General features: G+C 41.3%; 1 protein-coding gene and 1 long non-coding RNA gene across 3 annotated transcripts in view; one reads left to right on the plus strand and one right to left on the minus strand.

Moving 5' to 3' along the window:
* LOC109559554 (uncharacterized) overlaps positions 1-14,810 on the plus strand; it is a 69,314-nt gene extending 54,504 nt beyond the window's left edge. The window contains exons 3-6 of the long non-coding RNA XR_002180801.2: positions 3,210-3,278; positions 7,481-7,578; positions 7,833-7,927; positions 14,526-14,810. This is a non-coding gene — a long non-coding RNA (uncharacterized lncRNA). The remainder of the gene's footprint in view (positions 1-3,209; positions 3,279-7,480; positions 7,579-7,832; positions 7,928-14,525) is intronic.
* The window catches only part of PLS1 (plastin 1), a 129,434-nt gene that overhangs the window by 105,561 nt on the left and 3,412 nt on the right, over positions 1-20,461 (minus strand). Inside the window, exon 2 of one of the 2 annotated variants that reach the window (XM_070793685.1) lies at positions 9,986-10,140. The exons of the other annotated variant lie outside the window; for it this stretch is intronic. The gene's annotated coding sequence lies outside the window, so the exon portion shown is untranslated. The remainder of the gene's footprint in view (positions 1-9,985; positions 10,141-20,461) is intronic. 2 annotated transcript variants of the gene reach the window in all.

Genomic DNA, 20,461 nt, shown 5'->3' on the forward strand with positions numbered 1-20,461 from the left:
CATGTGGCTTGCCCCTTCCCTCTTTAGCCAGAGTTTGTCCTCAGGACTTGACTCTCCTCTGCCTCCACATGATAAGCAACCCAGAGGCCTTTTCAGTAGGTGTGCCTGGAATGGAATGGGTAGAAGTTAAAATTCTGGAAGGAAAGGTATTTGGCCCCAGGCCCGGACTGTCATCCTGATCCAGCTCCACCAGTGAAAACTCTATAAGAGGCCTCTATCAGTTTCTCAATCAGTTCTGAGAATAAAGAGAAGAGTCTGAATTATCAGCCTCCTCAATCCAAGAGCATCCAGGATAACAATCATAGGAATGACAGGGAATAGGAGGAGGAATTCCAAAGGCTGTAGCCTCAATCTGGAAGCAGAGTGACCCTGTCTTGTGTGAGTCATAATGCTGAAGCCATGTCACATCAACTGTGTATATAATAAATAAAGGAATAACATTCCTGTGAGCTTTTCTGGTGGCTCAGACACTAAAGAATCTGCCTGGGTTCTATCCCTGGGGTGGGAAGATCCCCTGGAGAAGGGAATGGCTATCCACTCCAGTATTCTTGCCTGGAGAATCCCATGGACAGAGAAGTCTGGTGGGCTACAGTCCATGGGGTCTGAAAGAGTCAGACACAACTGAGCAACTAACACATACACACATGTTCCTGCTCTTGAAGAACAGAGTTGTTGCCCAAGCGATGTAGATGGAGACGAGAAGATACAAGACCTTCATGAAATTCAGCCTAGATTACTGCTCTGGGTCAATGATCAACAACCATCCAGTCCAGGTTGGCTGGCTTAACAACTCCCTCCTCACCCACAGCTAAGACAAGCCCTTGAGCTGTTCTTTAGCTCCCTGGACATCTCTCAGCCACCCACTCAAGCCTTGCTCCATCCTTGGGCCTGGCAGCTCTGCTCTGTGCCATGTTTTGTCCACCCGCCCAGATCCTGCAGAGATGCATTTGCATCTCAGTTCTCAGAGGCAGCCTGGTTTCAAACCCTGTGGTGTAACCAGCCTTGCCCCACCTCTGTTCAGTTGCACTCAGCTCCTGAAGTCCCCAGCTGAGTTCAACATCCCCATTCCCTTCTTCTCCAGGAGGGAAATCTGGATTCAGGAAATCTGGAAGCACAAGGTTTTCCTTCAGGTGAGCAGAAAAATTACAACACAACCTTGTCAGCCAAACAAAAAAGAGGGAAGAGGGTGAAACTCAAGCCAGGTCTTCTTTTCTACGGCCTCCATGCTCTGGTGCACTCATCTCAGGGCTCTTATAACATTTTCACCAAACTGAGAGGCCCCTCCTGGCTGCCAAAGGGTACCGTGGGCCAAATCCTGCCTGGACATGTGTCCTCTGTGGCTCACTGAGTATTTGTTAAATTTTGGAGCAAATATATAAAAATGAGAAGATAAACATAAAATTCAGATTTCTATTTTCTCTTTTCAGATCAGAACAACTGGCAATAGTTAGCCCACATTTTCACACGGTAACACTGAACTAGGCCAGTGACAATCATGCCCTTTAGACAAGGGGTAAAGTTGACCATCAGCCTTACATCCCCCACCATCCCCATTCTCCCACAGCCTTTCTCCCACAGAACATACACGAACCAACAGTGACTAAGCGCAGGTCTACAACCTGCTGCTGTTAACTTCCACAGATATCCCTGAGGAAGGGATATTCAAATCAAATTACTATGATCATGAGAGAAAGAAACATTATTTTTTTTCTCTTCACTTGGTGGTTGCTTCCATTCTCAGTCATGAAGCTGTAATTACAGGAATTATGAACAAATGGGCAAGTGCTTACTCCAGAGTGGCCCAGATTCACGAAGGGTGAGGAGAGAGAGAGAGAGAGGGTGAAGAGACTCAAAATAAAAAGGCATGCCCAGGACTTCCCCACTCCCAGTGCAGGGGGCCTGGGTTCAATTCCTGATCAGGAAACTAGATTCCATATGCCAAAACTAAGACTTGGGGCAGTCAAATATATTTTTAAAAGGCAATCCCTCTTCCAACATCTCAAGGTCTTTAAAAGATGAGGACTCAAAAAGAAAAAGTAGCTATATCCTTTATTGTTACAAGACAAAATATCCATAATCTGAAGTCACCAGATATAGAACTTTATGGTCCACTTACTTATATATAAAGCAAATTAAAGTTTGTTTTCAGAAAGACCCTGTCACCTGCTGGCCCTTTTTATTTAGCAATAAGCTAGACCACAAAAAACTTAGAGAATTATTAATTAAGAAATAATCACTGTGCAATAAAAGTGTACAAAGATCTTTCCTTGTCTCGAATCACCTGTTACTGGCATGCACCATGAGCTGGCTGAAAGCATTGCTGTACTACCACCAAATGACGCAGTGCTGTAGCCAGAGACTCACCCCAGAGGGGTACAAGTTAGGGTACCTTTGGAATTCCTGGTCTTTGCCCATAAGATTAGATGAATGAGTCAGTGTCAAGGTAAATGTTTGATTTCCAGAATGCTTCCTGCTCTTTCTCACCTCTTTCCCTCTAAGGCCAGCACTTGAATGGGAAAATATAATGTGTCCAGCCTACTTCTCAGAAACTTCCCAGGACAAGAATAGATTTTGTAGTCTTTTTCCTCCTGGATCAACATAAAGCTGGTCCAAAAGTAAATGAGGGAAATGGTCAATGGCCCACTAGGAATCTTTCACAGGTTATGTTCCCTTGAGACCTAACCTTTTCTACTGATCCAGCTTCAGGAGCAATGAAAGTAGGGCGAAGGCTGTATCTATAGCGGAATGGGCCACTGGAATGACTAGCAATGATCACTTTGGAATATGATTTGCAGGTTACAAAGTGCTTCCACCTAGAGTGTCACAAACAAGAGAGTATTTTCTAAATGTATATACAAATATAAAGTATCCATACTATGATATTTGAGGTGGACATGATGCATCATACTATTGTAAATCCAACCCTGCCCTGATTCTCAGTGATAATTCAGGAAAGAGGAAGTTCTCAGCACACTGAGAGTCAAAGTTGATTATCTTCGCTCATGGACAGACACAAATTAAAATTAAATTAGTGAAAAACTATTAGAATACTTGCTTCCTAAATGTTTCCTTTTATATGCTTGCTTCTCAGAAAAATAATATTTAATCTTTATTCACCACTTCTATTTTCTTATATAAAACTTAAAGACAAAGTTTAACTACTTTCATGCATATATTTCAGTACCCAGAAAGTTGTAATTTATCACTAGGATCCTTGACTCTGGAGTCAGAATTCTGAAGAATTTATTCTCCACTTCCTATGAACTACATCACCTCAGGTGAGTCCTTCTGAGTTTTGGTCTTCATAGCCAAAAAATGAAGATGGTGGTAATTTCAACTTCATAGAGTTCTGGGAAGGATTAATTAAAATAAACAGCAAAGGGCTTAGAAAAGGGTCTGATGTATAGTAGAGTGCCCAGTAGATACTAGCTATTATTTTACATATTGGTGATTCATGGCGTTAGTGGAATGTGGAACCCTGTACCAAGGGTCACAGGTGTGGAGCCCTGTACCAAGGTCACAGGATAAAAATCTCTGGAACTGACCAAACCCCATAGTAATTGTTGCCACAAGCCTCCAGATCTAAACTGGCCAGTTCACTGACCCCATATTAGGTAAAATACCTCCCTATTATTCACCCTATAGCATCCTAACGAATTACCTAATGTCACCATTCCAGTAGGAATTTTCTCTGTCTTGAGACTATAAAAATTGGCTGCTACCCTGTGAAAGGGTTTGGCTCTCCCTTGAGAGAGCGACTTCCATTCTAATAAACTTTATTCTCCTTCCATTCTGCCTCATGTCTGGAAATTCTTTACCAACCCACGCACTGACCACAACAGTCCTCAAAAGTAATACAGTTGTGAACACACTTGTATATTATGGGTACATGGATGTGTATATGGAAAAATCATCTCAATTTGCATAAATATTTTCTGCAAATATCAGAAAATTATTATTGGAAAGTTATTGGAAAGTCTCCCAATAACTGATTTATTAAGTAAAGGCCTGGATGAAGTTAATTATCTTTAAACACTGAACTTGAATAATGTAAGTAATCATTAAGGTAGTTCCCTATCTATTTGTGAGAAGAAATTCATACAGAGCTTTATAACTAAATTCAAATACTTACATGGATTCGTTATTAGAGATTTGTTTAAAAAAAAAAAAAGAAGAAGAAAAGCTAGTTCTAAACCAGGGATCAACAAAGTCAGCTGGAAGGCCAAATCTGGCCAACTGCCTATTTGTATACTACCTGTGAACTAAGAATGGTTTTTACATTTTTCAATAGATTTTTTAAAAAATCAAAAGGATAGGGACTTCCCTGGTGGTCCAGTGGCTAAGACTCTGCACTCCCAATGCAAGGGGCCCAAGTTCAACTCCTGGTCAGGGACCCAGATCTCACATGCCTCAATGAAAAGCCTGCATGCAGCAATTAAGATCCAGTGCAATCAAATAAATACATAATTTTTTCAAAAGAATTATTATTATTGAATTATTCTTTCAAAAGAATAATAGTTTGTGACATGTGACAGTAAAAAATCAAAATGTGAGTGCCCACAAATAAAGTTCACTGGAACACAGACAAGCTCATTCACTTACATCCTGTCTACAACAGCTTTTGAGCAGAATTAGGTAGTCGAGACAGAGACCATAACCCAGATAAGTCCTTATTATCTGTCCCTTTACAGAGTTTGCCAACCTTTGGTCTAGACTGCTGTTTCTATGAGGGCAGAGGCTGTGGGGCCTAGCTCAGTGCCTGGCCCAGACTGTGTTCAGTAAACATTTGATGAGTGAACATGGTGTCAACATAAAGAGCCTGAGGTGGGGCTCTCCTGTGTGCTTAAGAGCTGTTCTCAAACAACAGAGAACCATTTTCAGACAGAGAACAAGAGGGGCTGCTCCAATCTATGCAGCCCAGCTAGGGTCTTTTTTTTTTTTTTTGCTGTTTTTTTGTTTTAAAAATGTTTATTGCACAGAATTCAAGGAATTCCCAAGTGCACTCACATTTTTTTTTAATCAACATGCTTTTTAAAGTTAGTTTGAAAAAAAAATGATAATAAAGTTAGTTTGTTGTGCATGGTGACACCTTTCCCCAGAATAGCCCCAACCTGAGGACTCCCTTTTAATGAGGAAATTTTTTTAACTTTTTAAAATTTATTTATTCTTTATTTTTGGCTCTGCTGGGTCTTCACTGCTGCACGGGCTTTTCTCTTGTTGCAGAGCATGGGCTCAGGGCACACACGCTTCAGTAGCTGTGGGAGGTGAGCTTCCGTAGTCGCAGTTCCTGGGTTCTGGAGCACAGACCCACTAGTTGTGGCACACGGGCTCAGCTGCTCCACAGCATGCAGGATCTTCCCTCACCAGATAGCGAACCCATGTTTCCTGCACTGGCAGGCAGATTCTTTAGCACTGAGCCACCAGAGAAGCCTGAGGAAACTTTTAACAGACATGAATAAGTTAAAACCACCGAGTTTTCTAGATCCTCTTAAACATTATCCCCAAGGATCAGCTAGGGTCTTTTGATATCCTAGCTAATTCTAGCAGTAGAATTTTAGGGTACAATGGAGAATGGGGAAAGGGTAGATCATAGTGAAAGTGAAAGTGTTAGTCACTCAGTCGTGTCTGACTCTGTGACCCCACGGATTGTAGCCCACAAGGCTCCTCTGTCCATGGAATTCTCCAGGCAAGAGTACTGGAGTGGGTTGCCATTCCCTTCTCCAGGGGATCTTCCTGACCCAGGAATTGAACCTGGGTCTCCTGTATTGCAGGCAGATTCTTAATCTGAGCCAGCTAATTCTAGTGGTAGAATTTTAGGCCACAATGGAGAATGGGGAAAGGGCAGATCATAAGGACAAAATAAACAGGAGTTCTGCATTTACCAGCAATGTATTTTTAATAAAAAATGGCATCACAAAAGCGCAACCAAAGAGAATTAATTTGGGAAGAAAACATATACCTAAAAAAAAAAAAAAATCTATGACCTCAGGCCTTAGCTCACCACAAGCCTTATTTCTAGATACAGCTGCTAAAGAGGTCTGCAAAGTCTTAAGTTGCGTACATATGAGTATGGGTCCAAATCACAGTAAATATTGGGTCTCGTTGTAATTAGTGCTAGTTAAGACAACAAACAGAGTGCCACCTTTAATGTAACGAGGCTCTTTGTAAGCTAGTTTAGTGACGATCCCGTTTCTAGAAGAGATCTATCAGCATGGTGATGGTCTAATCTAGGTACCATATCCAACAAGGCAAATTGATAAAACTGCAAAGTATTTACCAAGGTGATGAAATCACAGTCCTCAGTCTGAATTAATCTAATTCAGGAAAAACACTTGGGACACCTCACCAAATACAACTTTGATCATCAGCACCATCACTTGAAGAATTACAATATGAAAGAAGTACACTTTAATGATATCCCCTTAGAAGATGCAGCCTTACTAGTCTATTACTAGAAGATACTAGCCAAATGGTATCAAGTCACCTAATTGGCCATACCTAAGTTATCTGGCCAGAGGAGGCAATGGCACCCCACTCCAGTACTCTTGCCTGGAAAATCCACGGATGGAAGAGCCTGGTAGGCTTCAGTCTATGGGGTCGTTAAGAGTCAGACACGACTGAGCGACTTCACTTTCACTTTTTACTTTCATGCATTGGAGAAGGAAATGGCAACTCACTCCAATGTTCTTGCCTGGAGAATCCCAGGGACAGGGGAGCCTGGTGGGCTGCCATCTATGGGGTCGCACAGAGTCGGACACGACTGAAGCAACTTAGCAGCAGCAGCAGCAGCAGCAAGTTATCTGGCAATTATCACTATCCTAATAAACTCCTCTCTTTATGGAAGGTTCTCCCTCAACTAACCAGTTCTCTTACTCTAAAGTGGTGAAGCAAAGACAAAATTCATGGAATAGCCATGTGCTGCCCCTCACTTTCAGCAGGGCCATGTGATTAGTTCCAGCCAATGGGCTGTGAGTAGAAGTGATTTGTGTCCCTCTAGGCCAAAGCATGGGCTTTCCTGGTAGCTCAGCAGTAAAGAATCTGCCTGCAATGGAGGAGCCACAGGAGATTCGGGTTTGATCTCTGGGTCAGAAAGATCCCTTGGAGGAGGAAATGGCAATCCACTCCAGCATTCTTGTCTGGAGAATCCCATGGACAGAGGAGCCTGGCAGGCTACAGTCCATAGGGTCACAAAGAGTTGGACACGACTGAAATGACTTAGCACGCGAACACAGGACAAAGCCTTTCAGAGCCACGTGATCCTCTAGCTCCCCTTTTCCTGCTGCAACAACCTAGAAGTCCCATGTCAAAAGAGCAAAATCACAAAAATTACAGCAGCCTGGATCTCTGAGTCATTGAATGCAGAACAGCTGCCCTGGAGGAGAGCCAATGCACACTGGCATTTATGTGAACAAGAAATCAATGGAAGTATCACGGTTGATTTGTTCCTATAACATAGCCTACTCTATCTTGACATATACAGAAAAGCTGAGCAGACAGAAGCCTTGTATCCTGTGATCAACCAATCTCAGCCATTTACAAGGATTAAATAGGGAAATTTTCCAAACCTTCCTCAGACAGGTATGTGGGCAACTTTATTATTTCACTTCAAGCACATTCACAAATTATTGCCACACCTACTCCTATTTCAAAAATCAGTATTTACAACCAAATCATCGTTATTAATAAAACTTAAGATCTTACCGAGACACACATCAAGCAATGTACCTTGAGTGATGTTCACTGAACACTGTAACTAACCACTGACAAACCTTAGCTGAATATGTTGTTCTTCCACATGGCTCATGTCCTACTTTATGACTCTTCATTTTCAGGAGACACATGTAGCAGTGGGGTTACACTCCATGGACAAGATGGTAGAGAGCTCTGAGCAGAGCTGGCCCAGTTCTCTTTTGTTAGCAGTCAACAGGTAAGCTGTTCATTGGACACACTGATGTTGGTGGGGCTTTGAACTCAGAGAGATGCTATCTCCTCCAGCTGGCAGTAAAAATACCCACTAAGATAAGGACTCAATCCTGTGTTCTTTGATACATGCCCGATTTAAAACCACTGGAAAGTCTGGAGCCTGGCCTGGCAAACAGTAGGGTATAAAGTTCCACAGCCCTGGGTCCAAATCTCAGCTCAACAATTGACAGCTGTGTGAGTCAGGCCAAAAGACAAAGACACAGCCTGTAAGAGCCTCAGTTCCCTGCCCCACTCCACAAGGAATCCGTGAGGATCAACAGAACGAATATAGATGGAAACACTGACTGTATGGTAGACCGCTGCTGCCTCAGATCTGTGGGATTGTTTTTTTAAATGCCTCAGAACTGTGGAATTCTTTTTCACAAAAATAAAATTTTTGACCCTTCACCATGTGGGATCTTAGTTCACTGACCAGGGGTCAAATCTGTGCCCGCTGTAGTGGAAGCATGGAGTCTTAACCACTGGACCGCAGGAAATTCCTCAGAACCATGGCATTCTCCTTAAAGCCGATTAAAATTTATATTTCCTTTATATTTTATTACAAGCGAAACAACTTTCTCAGGTACATTTAAAGCAGTGAAAAATATATCTTTGGTTTTATCCTTAGAGTAGATGCTGTCTATGACAGACATGAAAATAAATTCTATTACTTAATCTGGTCCTTTTATAATATGATCAAGTCCTTGGTATGAAAATATATCTTGGAATTAAACTTCTGCCCATTTTCCAGGGGCAAATGAACTTTTAAAATTCCGAAGAATTTCCTATTACCCATCCGTCTGCTGATTTCCAGTTCTGATTATGTATTTTTATGCTCCAAGTAAATTGCTCTCGGTTATTTTTTTAATACTAAAAATTAACGTCAATGTAGCCTAATCATAAAAAAGAAAAATCAGACAAATTCCAACTGAGGGGCATCTAACAATGTACCTAACTCTGTGTGTGTGAGCATATGTGTCTGTGCACACATGCTCAGTCCCTAAGGCGTAGCCGAGTCTTCACGACCCCATGGACTGCATCTCACCATGCTCCTCTGTCCATGGGATTTTCCAGGCAAAAATACTGGAGTGAGTTGCTATTTCCTTCTCCAGGGGATCTTCCTGACTCAGGGACCAAACCCACATCTCCTGCATTGGCAAGTGGATTCTCTACCACTGAGCCACCTGGGAAACAGCTCCTCAAAACACTCATTATTGTCATAGAGCATTGTTGACTTGAGCTCCCTGCATCATACAGCAAATTTGCACTGGCTATATAATTTTACATATGGTATTATATATGTTTCAATGTTACCCTCTCAATTCTTCCCTCCCTCTCCTTCCCCTCATGTGTCCACAAATCTGTTCTCTATCTCTGCATCTCCATTGCTGCCCTGTTCATCAGTACCATCAGTGTGAGGGAGGTTCAAGAGGGAGGGGACATACATATACCTATGGCTGATTCACGTTGATATATGGCAGAAACCAATACAATATTGTAAAGAAATTAACCTCCAATTAAAAAAAAAAAACAAATTTTAAAAAAGAAAAAAAAAAACACTTGTGGTCATCAAAAAACAAGGAAAAAGTCTGAAAAATTGTCACAACCAAGAGGAGACTAAGGAGCTAAATGTCAACTAACTATAATGTGGGTTCATCAGGAATCTATCAGGATTCCCAGATGGGATCGTGTAATAGAAAAAGGACTTTAGGCAAAAACTAAGGGAATGTGAATACACCATAGACTATAATTAATAATATAGCAATATCAGTTCATTAATTATAATAAATTTACCACACTAATGTAAAATGTTAATGACAGCATAAACTGTATATCAGTGTGAGGCACACGGAAAATCTCTGTACATTTTCTCTATCTAGAACTGTAAATGTCAACACAATGAGACACCACTTCACAGCCAGATGGTCATTATCAAAATGACATAATAACAAGTGCTGGTGAGGATGTGGAGAAACTAGAACCTTCGTACATTGCTGGTAGGAACGTAAAATGGTGCAGTTACCTTGGAAAATGGTCTGGCAGTTCCTCTAAGTGTTTACTGTTGAGTCATCAAGTGAACCAGCAATTCCACTTTGACGTATATACCCAAGAGAAATGAAAACACGTGTCCCATTGAAACTTGTTCACAAATGTTCATAGCAGCATTATCCATAGTAACTAAAAAGTGAAAACAACTCAGTGTTCATCAACTGATGAATGAATGAAGAAAATGTGGTAGATCAACACAGTGGACTATTATTCAACCATAAAAAGTGAAGTATTGGTGCTACAACATGAATAAACCTTGAAAACATTGTGCTAAGCGAAATAAGCAGACACAAAAGGCCACACACTGTATGATTCCCTTTATATGAAATGTCAAGCATATGCAAACTATAGAGACAGGAAGATCTGTCATTGCCTGGGGAGAGGTAGAGATTGACTAACAGGATTTTAATTATAGGAAGGCACATTTCCAAATAAAGTACTGTCCACTATATTTTTAGAAAAATGGGGAAATGAGGAATGCATGCTAATGGTATAGGGTGATGAAAATACCCTAAAACACTCTTATACTTTAAATGAATGTACTGTATGGTGTGTGAATTATACCTTGATAAATAAATAAAGCTATTAGCTTAAAAAAAACACACACATCATGTGCACCAAGAACACTGATGGAATACATTCAATGCTATTCAAGGCACATATTTTGACAGTGTCTGGTAGGGGTGATTTAGTCGCTAAGTTGTATATGACTCTTATGACCCCATGCGCTGTAGCCTGCTAAGGTCTTCTGTCCATGGGATTCTCTAAGCAAGAACACTGGAGTGGGTTGGCACTTTCTTTAGGGAATCTTCCTGGCCCAGGAAATGAACCCGTCTCCTGCACTGCAGGCAGATTCTTTACCAACTGAGCTATAAGGGAAGCCCTGACAATGTCTGATTGATATGAAACCTTTAATTTCCTGGGAAGCCTTCTGTTTGATTTTGTAATACCTTTAGTATAATGACGAAGGGCAGAACATAATGAAAGAACCTGTGCACACAGAAGGTCTGAATGAGGCTTCTCAGATTAAATGAGCAAACTACTGATACATAAACATAAGGCCTCCCTAAAGTGTGCCTGAGATGTAAAAGAGGATGCAAAAGAAATTTCCTGTTGGTATTATAATTAGCTTACGAACGGGCTTCCCATGTGGCCCAGTGATAAAGAATCCTCCTGCCAATGCAGGAGACACAGATTCAATCCCTGGGTCAGGAAGATCCCTTAGAGGAGGAAATGGCAACCCACTCCAGTATTCCTGCCTGGGAAATCCCACGGACAGAGAAGCTTGGCGGGTTACAGCCCATGCGGTTGCAAAGAGTCGGACACAACTGAATGACTGACTGGCTAGCTTACCTAAAGTGGGGGTATCGCTGTGTCCTTTTTTAGCCTACTACCTCAGAATGGAGTCATTTCCTCTGAATTACTAGAAAATTATAATGCTTTCAGTTCTTCTATCATTTGTTGTCCTAGTTCTATGAGAAATGTAAAACTCACTCGGAAATATGCAAATGAGCTTAGTCTCCCACAGCACAATACATATCACTAGGCTATAACTCAGTGAAAATTTAAAAAGGTTCATCTTCTTTATCCTACACATTCCAGGTGTATATTAACAGGAAATACAATAATTTTGAAAACCAAACTACTTTGTTCACAATGAAAGAGATGAACTTTTCTCCCATGTAAATCACATGGAACTTCATGAATCAAGAATTGAATTTCTGTTAACATTAGAGATATTGTAAAACCTAAGGTATAATCAAGTTTTGGTTCTTGTTTCATTTAACTGCAGGTAAAACAGGTACTCAAGTCTCTAGCAGATTAGAGTATTAATACACATTTCTTTGAGCATCTCCATAAGTTACTGTCCTACTCACCTCTAATCTGATTTCTCTTAAACAATAAGAAACACTTCAAGAAGAATACAACCTCAATTTATATTTGTCAGTTTCTTTTAGAGGTGAATCAATTTTTCATATAAGCATTATCGATATATAAAACATTATTATTAAATAATACTATTTAATTCATTTCTGGAATTAGTTTAGAACACTTATGAATCCACAAAGATCCTTATACTTTGAATTCAAGCTATGCAGCTGTCTCTTGAATAAGGCTGGAGTATCAAAATTTACTGTCAATAAAACACAGACCTGGGATTAGCAGTCTGAAAATAAGGCACCATGGATCTTAAGTCTCTACAAGCAAGTAGAAGCTAGAAAACATTAAGTATATGGGTGGAGGTGGGTACAGATTTTCATCCATTCATCCATTCCTTTTCATGTTCCGTTAATTCAACAATTTATCAAGTGCCTCCTTGTACAGTCATTGGCATTCAGGCAATGAGGATACAAACTGAATTAGACATAATCCTGCCCTCAAGAAACAGACTCTCTACATGGCCAGGTGTGGGCACACATGTGGCCACAAGAAAAAGTAAATCTTCATACTAGAAGATTCTGATCTAAAATGTATATCACAGAGTGAATTCAGAAAGAGAAAAACAAATATATCGTATGTTAACATATATATACAAAATCTAGAAAAATGGTACAGATGAATCTATTTTGCAGGGGGCAGAAACAGAGGACACAGATGTAGAGAAAGGACTTGTGGACACAGCCGGGGAAATGGAGGGTAGGCCGAGTAGCACTGACATATATACACTACCATGTGTAAAAGAGACAGCTAGTGGGAAGCCGCTGTAAAGCACAGGGAGCTCACCTTGGTGCTCTAGGATGACCTAGAGGGGTGGGATGGAGGTGGGGTGAGAAGGAGGTTCAAAAGGGAGGAGAGATACATATATGTGTATGTATATAGCTGAATCCCTTTGTTGTACAGCAGAAACTAACACAACATTATAAAGCAGTTATTGTTGTTGCTGTTTAGTCACTAAGTTGTGTTTTACTCTTTTGCCACCCCATGGACAACAGCCTGCCAGGCTCCTCTGTCCAGGGGATTTCCCAGGCAAGAATACTGAAGTGGGTTGCCATTCCGTACTCCAGACTATCTTCCCCAACCAGGGATCGAACTCATGTCTCCTGCATTGGCAGGCGAATTCTTTATCACTGAGCCACCTGGGAAGCCCAAAAGCAATTATACTCCAGTAACAAAATTTTTAAAAATTAAAAATAAAATACAATGTATACCCTTTCATTCCTATTGTACCTGTTTCATCCACAACAAAAAGAACAACAAAATACAAACAACAGTAACTTCACAACAAAAACCAAGGTTCATACAGGCTGAATGACTTGGAGATTCTCCCTCGGTTTCAGCCTTCACTTTTGAATTCCCTTCTCTTCCCAGAACAACACTGAACAAGTACTGTAACCACTTTTACCTGGTGATTGAATTATTTTTAACTTATTTTTATAAACTGTCACTCAGAAATGGAAATTGGTTGTCCTTTCATATTTTACATATTTTGAAAGCCACAGAAACCTTTAACATGATGGATTCATTTTTGCAAGTCTGTAAGATGACTGAAATACACATATTAAAGTCAGGGGATTCCCTGGTGGTCCAGTAGTTAAGACTATGTGTTTTCATTGCCAAGGGCATGGGTTCGATCTCGGTTGGGAAACTAAGATCCCAGAAGCCACGAGGCATGGAGATCCCCCCCAAAAAAGAATTAAAATCAGAGCCACAGAAAAGCATTTTTCTGTGTTTTTCCAAAAGAGTATGAACCACAGATCAATGGTCAGCAAAAAATGGGATTCCTCCTCCTCTGAGGTGTTGGGGGTTAAGAGAGAAGTGGAAGTAAAAGTAAGCCGATAGATAAGCAAGTCTGTGACTCACACTGCCTATAGAATAAAATTCCAAATTCCGCAGCCTCATACTCAAAAGGTTCTGCAATCTTCCCTAAATGCCTTTCTAGTCTTACCTCTCTGTACTTGCCAGAACGAATCAGAGACCCCAGCACTGGCTGAACCTGCACTTCCTGCTTCACTTCTGTTCTGAGGTTCAGTTGCCCGTCTGTCTGGCCCATCTCTCCAGTAATTCCCCCAGGGCCCATGCTACCTATGAGCACCTGCCCATCCTTCACCCCCTGCTTCATATGCCCCTCCTCCACTATTTTCTTTACATAGACAAATGATCAGCTGGCTCACAAAGATGGATAAAACATTATCCTCAACACTGCTCTGCTTTCCCTAACTGTCCCAATGGAAAGTGAACCTTTCCCCTTCTCAGACCTGTCATTGTGGTTTCCTATCATTCTTACAGCACTTACAGCACCAGCTGCCCTGTACTGGAGCCAGGAATTCATCTATCTTAACCTGACTATAGGACTGCACATTCTCTGAGAACAAGAAAGGAACTGTCTTCAATTGTGTACATCCTACCTCTGAGCTCAGATCTTGCAAGCTATTCCAAAATTACTTACTGGATGCAGTTTAACATTATATCCAGATTAACAAAATAAAATACAAACATACTCATTGGGTATACTCATCATTCACTCTTAGTGTGGGTCAGCTTCTAACATCTTCTTTCTAATGTCGGCTGTTTAGGACATCACAGGTGGAATGTCATTCTGGCTGAACAGCAGTTACTTAAAAACACGGAATGCAAGAAAAGAGCTGGTTTCTCATGGAGCACCTGAGCCCCTGTGCCACAACTACTAAGCCCACGTGCTACAACTACGGAGGCCCATGCACCTGGAGCCTGTGCTCCACAAGAGAAGCCTGCACATGGCAATGAAGAGTAGCCCCTGCTCACCGCAACTAGAGAAAGCCTATGCACTGCAACCAAGACCCAGCGCAGTCAAAACTAACTAAAAAATATAAAATGTTAAAAAAAAAAAAAGAAAAGGTCTGATTTTTGGGGAGGGCTGGGGGGTTGGGGTGGGGTGGAGCAGGCATGGAACTTCCAGAGGGCAGCAAGAGGCACAGGCAGCAACCACTGGTACATGTGTGCTAAGTCACTTCAGTCACGTCTTATTCTTTGTGATGCTATGGACTGTAGCCTGCCAGGCGCCTCTGTCCATGGGATTCTCCAGACAAGAATACTGGAAATGAGGCTAATTTAAGAAGAAAACAAAACCAAAAAAATACCTTAAAACATCAATTCTATGAAGATAGTACAGATAGTACAGTTACAAAAGAAAACCATTTGTTTCTTTGCTTCTAGTTCTCTTATCTCACCTACACTACACTCTAGTCTGGTGGCTCTCAAAATTCCCAGATCATCAGCCTCAGCATCACCTGGGAATTTGTTGAAATGAAATTCTCCAGCCCCACCTCAGACCCAAAGAATGAGAACCTGCAGTTGGGATTCAGCAACGCCTTCATTTACAAGCTGTCCAGCTGATTCGTATCCTGCTCACATTTTAGAACACATTAAAGGACCTGAATTTTCCTAAACAGATCAGCTCCATCCTGTTTCCGTACTTTTGTTCATGCTGTCCCTTCTCCAAGGAATGCCTTTTCCTCTAGCTAGTCCCTGTAGATTGAACTTGTGCTTTCCTTTCAAGGATCAGCTCAAAAGTCTTAACACTTTCCTCAAGAGATTTAACAGAATGATCTCCATTCGGGCTCCCCCAAAGCTTCACTCTGCCCTTCCTTCTGGTGCTCACTCCTGTCACAGCCTGGCCCTGTGTCTGCCTCCCTCAATTGACTGAGAACCTGTCAGTACAAGGACTATACTTCACTCACAGTGCTGTCCCCAGCCCTTGAGGCCATCTGATTCCTTTGATTCTGCAGAGTAGGAGAGAAAAGTATTTTTCTGCAACAAGCCTCTGATTGACCATGAGAAGGATGCTGAGAGGCATCCGACTCCTCTCTCCACAATGGAGATGAATAAAAGGCCCATCCAGTGAGATCGGAAGTTTACTGGGCAGCTATTGAAGGCACCATTGGGGACAGAGAAACCACTTAAAGGGCTCCATAGTCAAGGCTTAGCCATAAGCACATTTAGCATCTTATAAAAGCCACATATCAATTCATAGAAAAAGTATTCCCTCTCGTCAGTTAAAGAAGAAAATATGGATTGACTGAAAGAGCACTGTATTTGGGATAGACTGACACTCCATGTGGACAGGGATCCTGTATCTGTCTTGGCTATCGCTATGGTCCCAACACTGAGCCCTGACATTTTGTCAAACGTCAAAATTAAAAGACAAAGATGTGCATTCCATCTCTATCATTATTTCAAGCCATGTAGACTCAAACAGGCAAGTCATTCATTCTCAAAGCCTTGATCACTTAACAATGAAAGGCAGCGAAGATGGAAAACTATTATATCAATAAATACCTTACCTCCTTGCCTTACAGTTTACTAATTGCTTTCACATTTACTATCTTGATTAATCATCAAACCTGCAGCTGAAGAGAAGGCCTCTCTTCTCAAGGGGTCAGAGACAGAATCATAGACTTTGACTTCTCATGCATGGCCCTAATCATAAGCCAACTGATTTCAGCTATCTAAACTTTAAATTACCTTAAGGAGCTCATTCTGATTGACCACTAAACATTCAGAGCCTCTCAGATTACCTTTTTTCTACTAATGGAGATCTGGGGTTTAACTTGATGGAAAAAGTGAGCAAGTCAATTGCTGCTACGGTTGTTTTTCCAAAACTAATTCACTTGGCATGAAAACTTTTGCTAAAAAACATCAGTGGGTTTTTGTGGGCTGTGTTTCGTGGCTGGCATCTCATTGACCCAATAACACTTCAACTCTGCAAGAACTGGGAAGCTCTTGACAATACCCTTGAACCAAAACAGTGTCCCAGTGACCCTAAGACTGAGAAGAAAGGGAGGAAAAGGGAGATTTTACCAGCATAGAATGCTGAGAGAGCTTTCAGGTGAAAGAATTTCAGAGTCTCGAGAACTTTTGATTTGTTCCCAATGGTTATAAATACTAACTTGCTATAGACATAAAGGTTCAATTATGTACTTATTTGATACTGTTTTTCCAGCAAATTATTGATGAATAGCATTAAAACCCTAAGCAGAGTCACATTTATCAAACCTCAGAATTCTAGTTTGCATTGATTTTTATCTATAAACAGTACAAAATATATATCATCAAGGACAAAAAAGAAAAAGAAACCGATAGAGCCATAAAAGGTGGCATTTACAATGACAAAGTGAAATGAAACAACGTGCCTTTGATCATTCACTGTAAATGAGTGGGTTCTGAACCTTTTTTTTTTTTTAATTTGGACAATTTAATCTGGATTCTGAGCACTAGCTATGGGAACAAAGTGTGAATACAGCTAGTACTTTCTGTCTAAGGCATTCACATCTGTTTGATCAACATCAGTTTTAGGTCACAGATTGTCATGCATCATTTGAGATTTTTCAACTGTGATGCATGAAGATAAGTCTACTCTTTTATTTATGGAATGCAGAGGGCCCCACAGTGGGAATTCATTGTGAGGGATGGGCGAGTGGGGAAGGTCTGTAATTAAATAACATTCTTCTACACACATTTACCAATGTTTTAATCTCAAATTCAATAGAAGTTCTATTTTTTCAGCACTGCTAACATCTCCTGTTTCTTACTTCTCCAACAAATTGAAGGGACTTTCATTATTTTTATTTTAAATGTTATTTCCTGGGACTGGATCTTTAAACAATTTGAGTTTCTCAATAACAATTCTGGTTTCCTCTGAGTTTCTCCTGTCAACCATTCCCCCCAAAATCTTTTGTTTTTTATAGTGAAAGCCACACCACGGCAAAACCCTCTTCCACCTTACTAAGGTAGATAGCCATTTATCTTACTATCAGGAAAAGTCAGTTTCTCCTGTTTTCTTTGGAATTTCTTGAAATTTCTGAGGCAGACATGTCTCTGTGCAGTGAGTTATAACCCAAATATTCTAGTTTTATAGCTCTGAATTGCTCAAAAGAGTCGATCATAAAAATTTAGTTTGTTGTAAAGTCTAAAGTCTCCTTCACAACTGGAATTTATGAACAGATTATCTCTAACTCTCCTACAAAAGAACATCGATACTCTCTGATGAAACATGTGTTTCACATAAGAGAAAAACTCTCCTAATTAGCCCTCTCTCACCCTTTCTGCATCCACAGTATTACCAAAAAGCAACCTGCTTTCACAGAAGACACCCTCTATATTTCTCACCCAAAAAATGGCAAGTAGGCACTTTCAGACACCGTAGTACTGAAAAGAAATAAGATGATCAAAGTTGACACAGCCTCACATCTCATGTGATTTTAAGTCAGCAAAATTTCCAGCAATCAAAACTGCATCATCATTTTATAACCAATAAACCAACAGACAGCACAAAGGCCTCTTTCTCCCTGATTTTCATCAAAAGGCTGACTGGGATCATTGGATGTTGAAACATGTAATAGGTAAGGGCCTGAGGCAGGCAGCCTTCTCTTTCATGTCCAGAGACTGACCCTGAGGACGCACAGGACGAGCTCAGCGGAGGCAGAAGCCAGAGACAGAGGGGCTCAGGCAGCACAGGGAGGAGAGAAATGTCCTCACTGGGTTCCAGGCTGAGGCTCCCAGGAGAGAGCAATGAGGTCCATCAAGGAGGGAGGGATGGGACATTCTCTTACAGCCGAGTCAGCTGGTCAAGTGTGGGGCCTGCCAGTCTTGCCTCTAAATCACCTAAATGGTCTAGATGATTCAGGCCCCTGACCTGCGGCACTCCCTGAGGTATCGACACCCACCTCCACCTGCAACCCTGACTTCAGAACTCCCTGGACTGAAGGATCCTGGAGGAAGTGTCCAGGTGCGCATTCAGCCTGAGGATTTTGACCACGGTTTAAAGATCTGAGACCAGGGTAAGGGGCAGGACCCAAAGATCTTCCAGGAACTCCCACCATGGATCCCAGGTGAAAAAGTCCTTGTGAACTGTTCACCCTAGAGTCCTTAGGCTCATACACAAGATGAGTGTCTCACTTTCATACCCCAGAGGCATTTCCTGGATCACCACCAACTCACATCCATCACCTCAAAAGAGCTTTACGTGCACTCAGAGAAGTAGATGCCATCTCTGCTGCCTCCAGAAAGGCTTTGAGGGTAAAAAGTTAAGACTTAGTGGGATAATTATAAAAACAAAACCCAGAAAGATGCATCCCTGTTGTTTTGTTTCTCTTATGAAATTCTGGCTCATAGACCATTGGAAGTGTCACCAGATAAAATCTGTAGCCATTCTAAGCATCTGTTAGGGTTACCACGGATAAAGTTTTGCATTTTACTTTAGCTCCCCGTGCCTGAAGTCACGGGGGCCTGGGATCCAAGCTCAGCTTAGCCACTTGTTAATGATGTGACATCAGAAATGTGATTTCTACACAAGTCTCAGCCTTCTAGGCTATAAAATGGGAATAACTGCACCAGTTTCTCAGAATGGTTTGTAGAGATTCAATGATATATTGCTGGTAAAGTGTTCAGTACAGTGTCTGGTCTGTAGAAAACATCCTAAAATACAAGCTATGAATATTATTATTATTTTTAAAAAGTTAGGTAATGTAGTCATTTTACACAGGGCTATGATATATTACTCTAGAATTTAGTATCTGGGTATTGTTTAAGTGTATGAGATATTAACTTCTATGTACTGCCTGATTTTGCATTTGGCTGTCCAATCAATTTTGACTAACGTCATGATTAAAAAAAAAAACGTAATTCCTCTATATTTGGCCAAGCCTTTCCTTCCCATGAGTAACCATCTCTCAAGCTCAGTTTCTCTGCTCAACTGCTCTTTCTTCTTAACTCTTACAAGAGGAGGTATTCCCTGGTGGTCCAGTGGCTAAGACTCTCAACTCCCAATGCAGGGGACCTGGGTTCAATCAGTGGTCAGGGAACTAGATCCTATATGTGGCAACTAAAAGATCTGGTGTGCCGTGATTAAGATCAGCACAGCCAAACAAATCAGTATTTTAAAAAAGAGAGAGAGAGAGGAGACAACACTGCCAGTTGAAGACGGTGATCAACTATAGTGTGACTGACAACAGAAAGGACGGGTGCCTTCCAACAGCTCCCTTGATGCTGTGTGCTCATGGAAAGCTCAATGAAAAGACTGTGTTTTGATTTGCAAAACAGCTATTTGCAACATCTGTTCGAAATAAACAAAATATACCAAACTACTTCTTGATCCAAGATGGGTTGGGAAGCACTGCCTTCTGTCTGTTTTTTCCAGGTGGAAAGTCTGATCACAATTCTATCTCAAACTTAGCCCCACATTCCTTGGCCATAAACACTACTCTCAGAAACATTGCTCCTGGTAATGTAAAATGTCCCTCTCAAACACACTCTCAGTCCAAGGATCTGGGGCCCACCTGGGGCCCATCTGCTGCCCCTGACAAGATAAGCTACCACATCCTTTCCCTTGATGAAGGGAAGTCCTCGACTTCATCATGTGGAGGTCCCCAGGTCTGCAGTCCTGCCCCTATTCTGTGCACTCAACGTTGAATTGGCCAGTCACCTCTTGTGTTTCATCTCTTCCAGTTACACAGATATCCTTCCACTAACCACC

Source organism: Bos indicus, chromosome 1 (genome assembly GCF_029378745.1).
Source record: "Bos indicus isolate NIAB-ARS_2022 breed Sahiwal x Tharparkar chromosome 1, NIAB-ARS_B.indTharparkar_mat_pri_1.0, whole genome shotgun sequence".
Classification (NCBI taxonomy): domain Eukaryota; kingdom Metazoa; phylum Chordata; class Mammalia; order Artiodactyla; family Bovidae; genus Bos; species Bos indicus.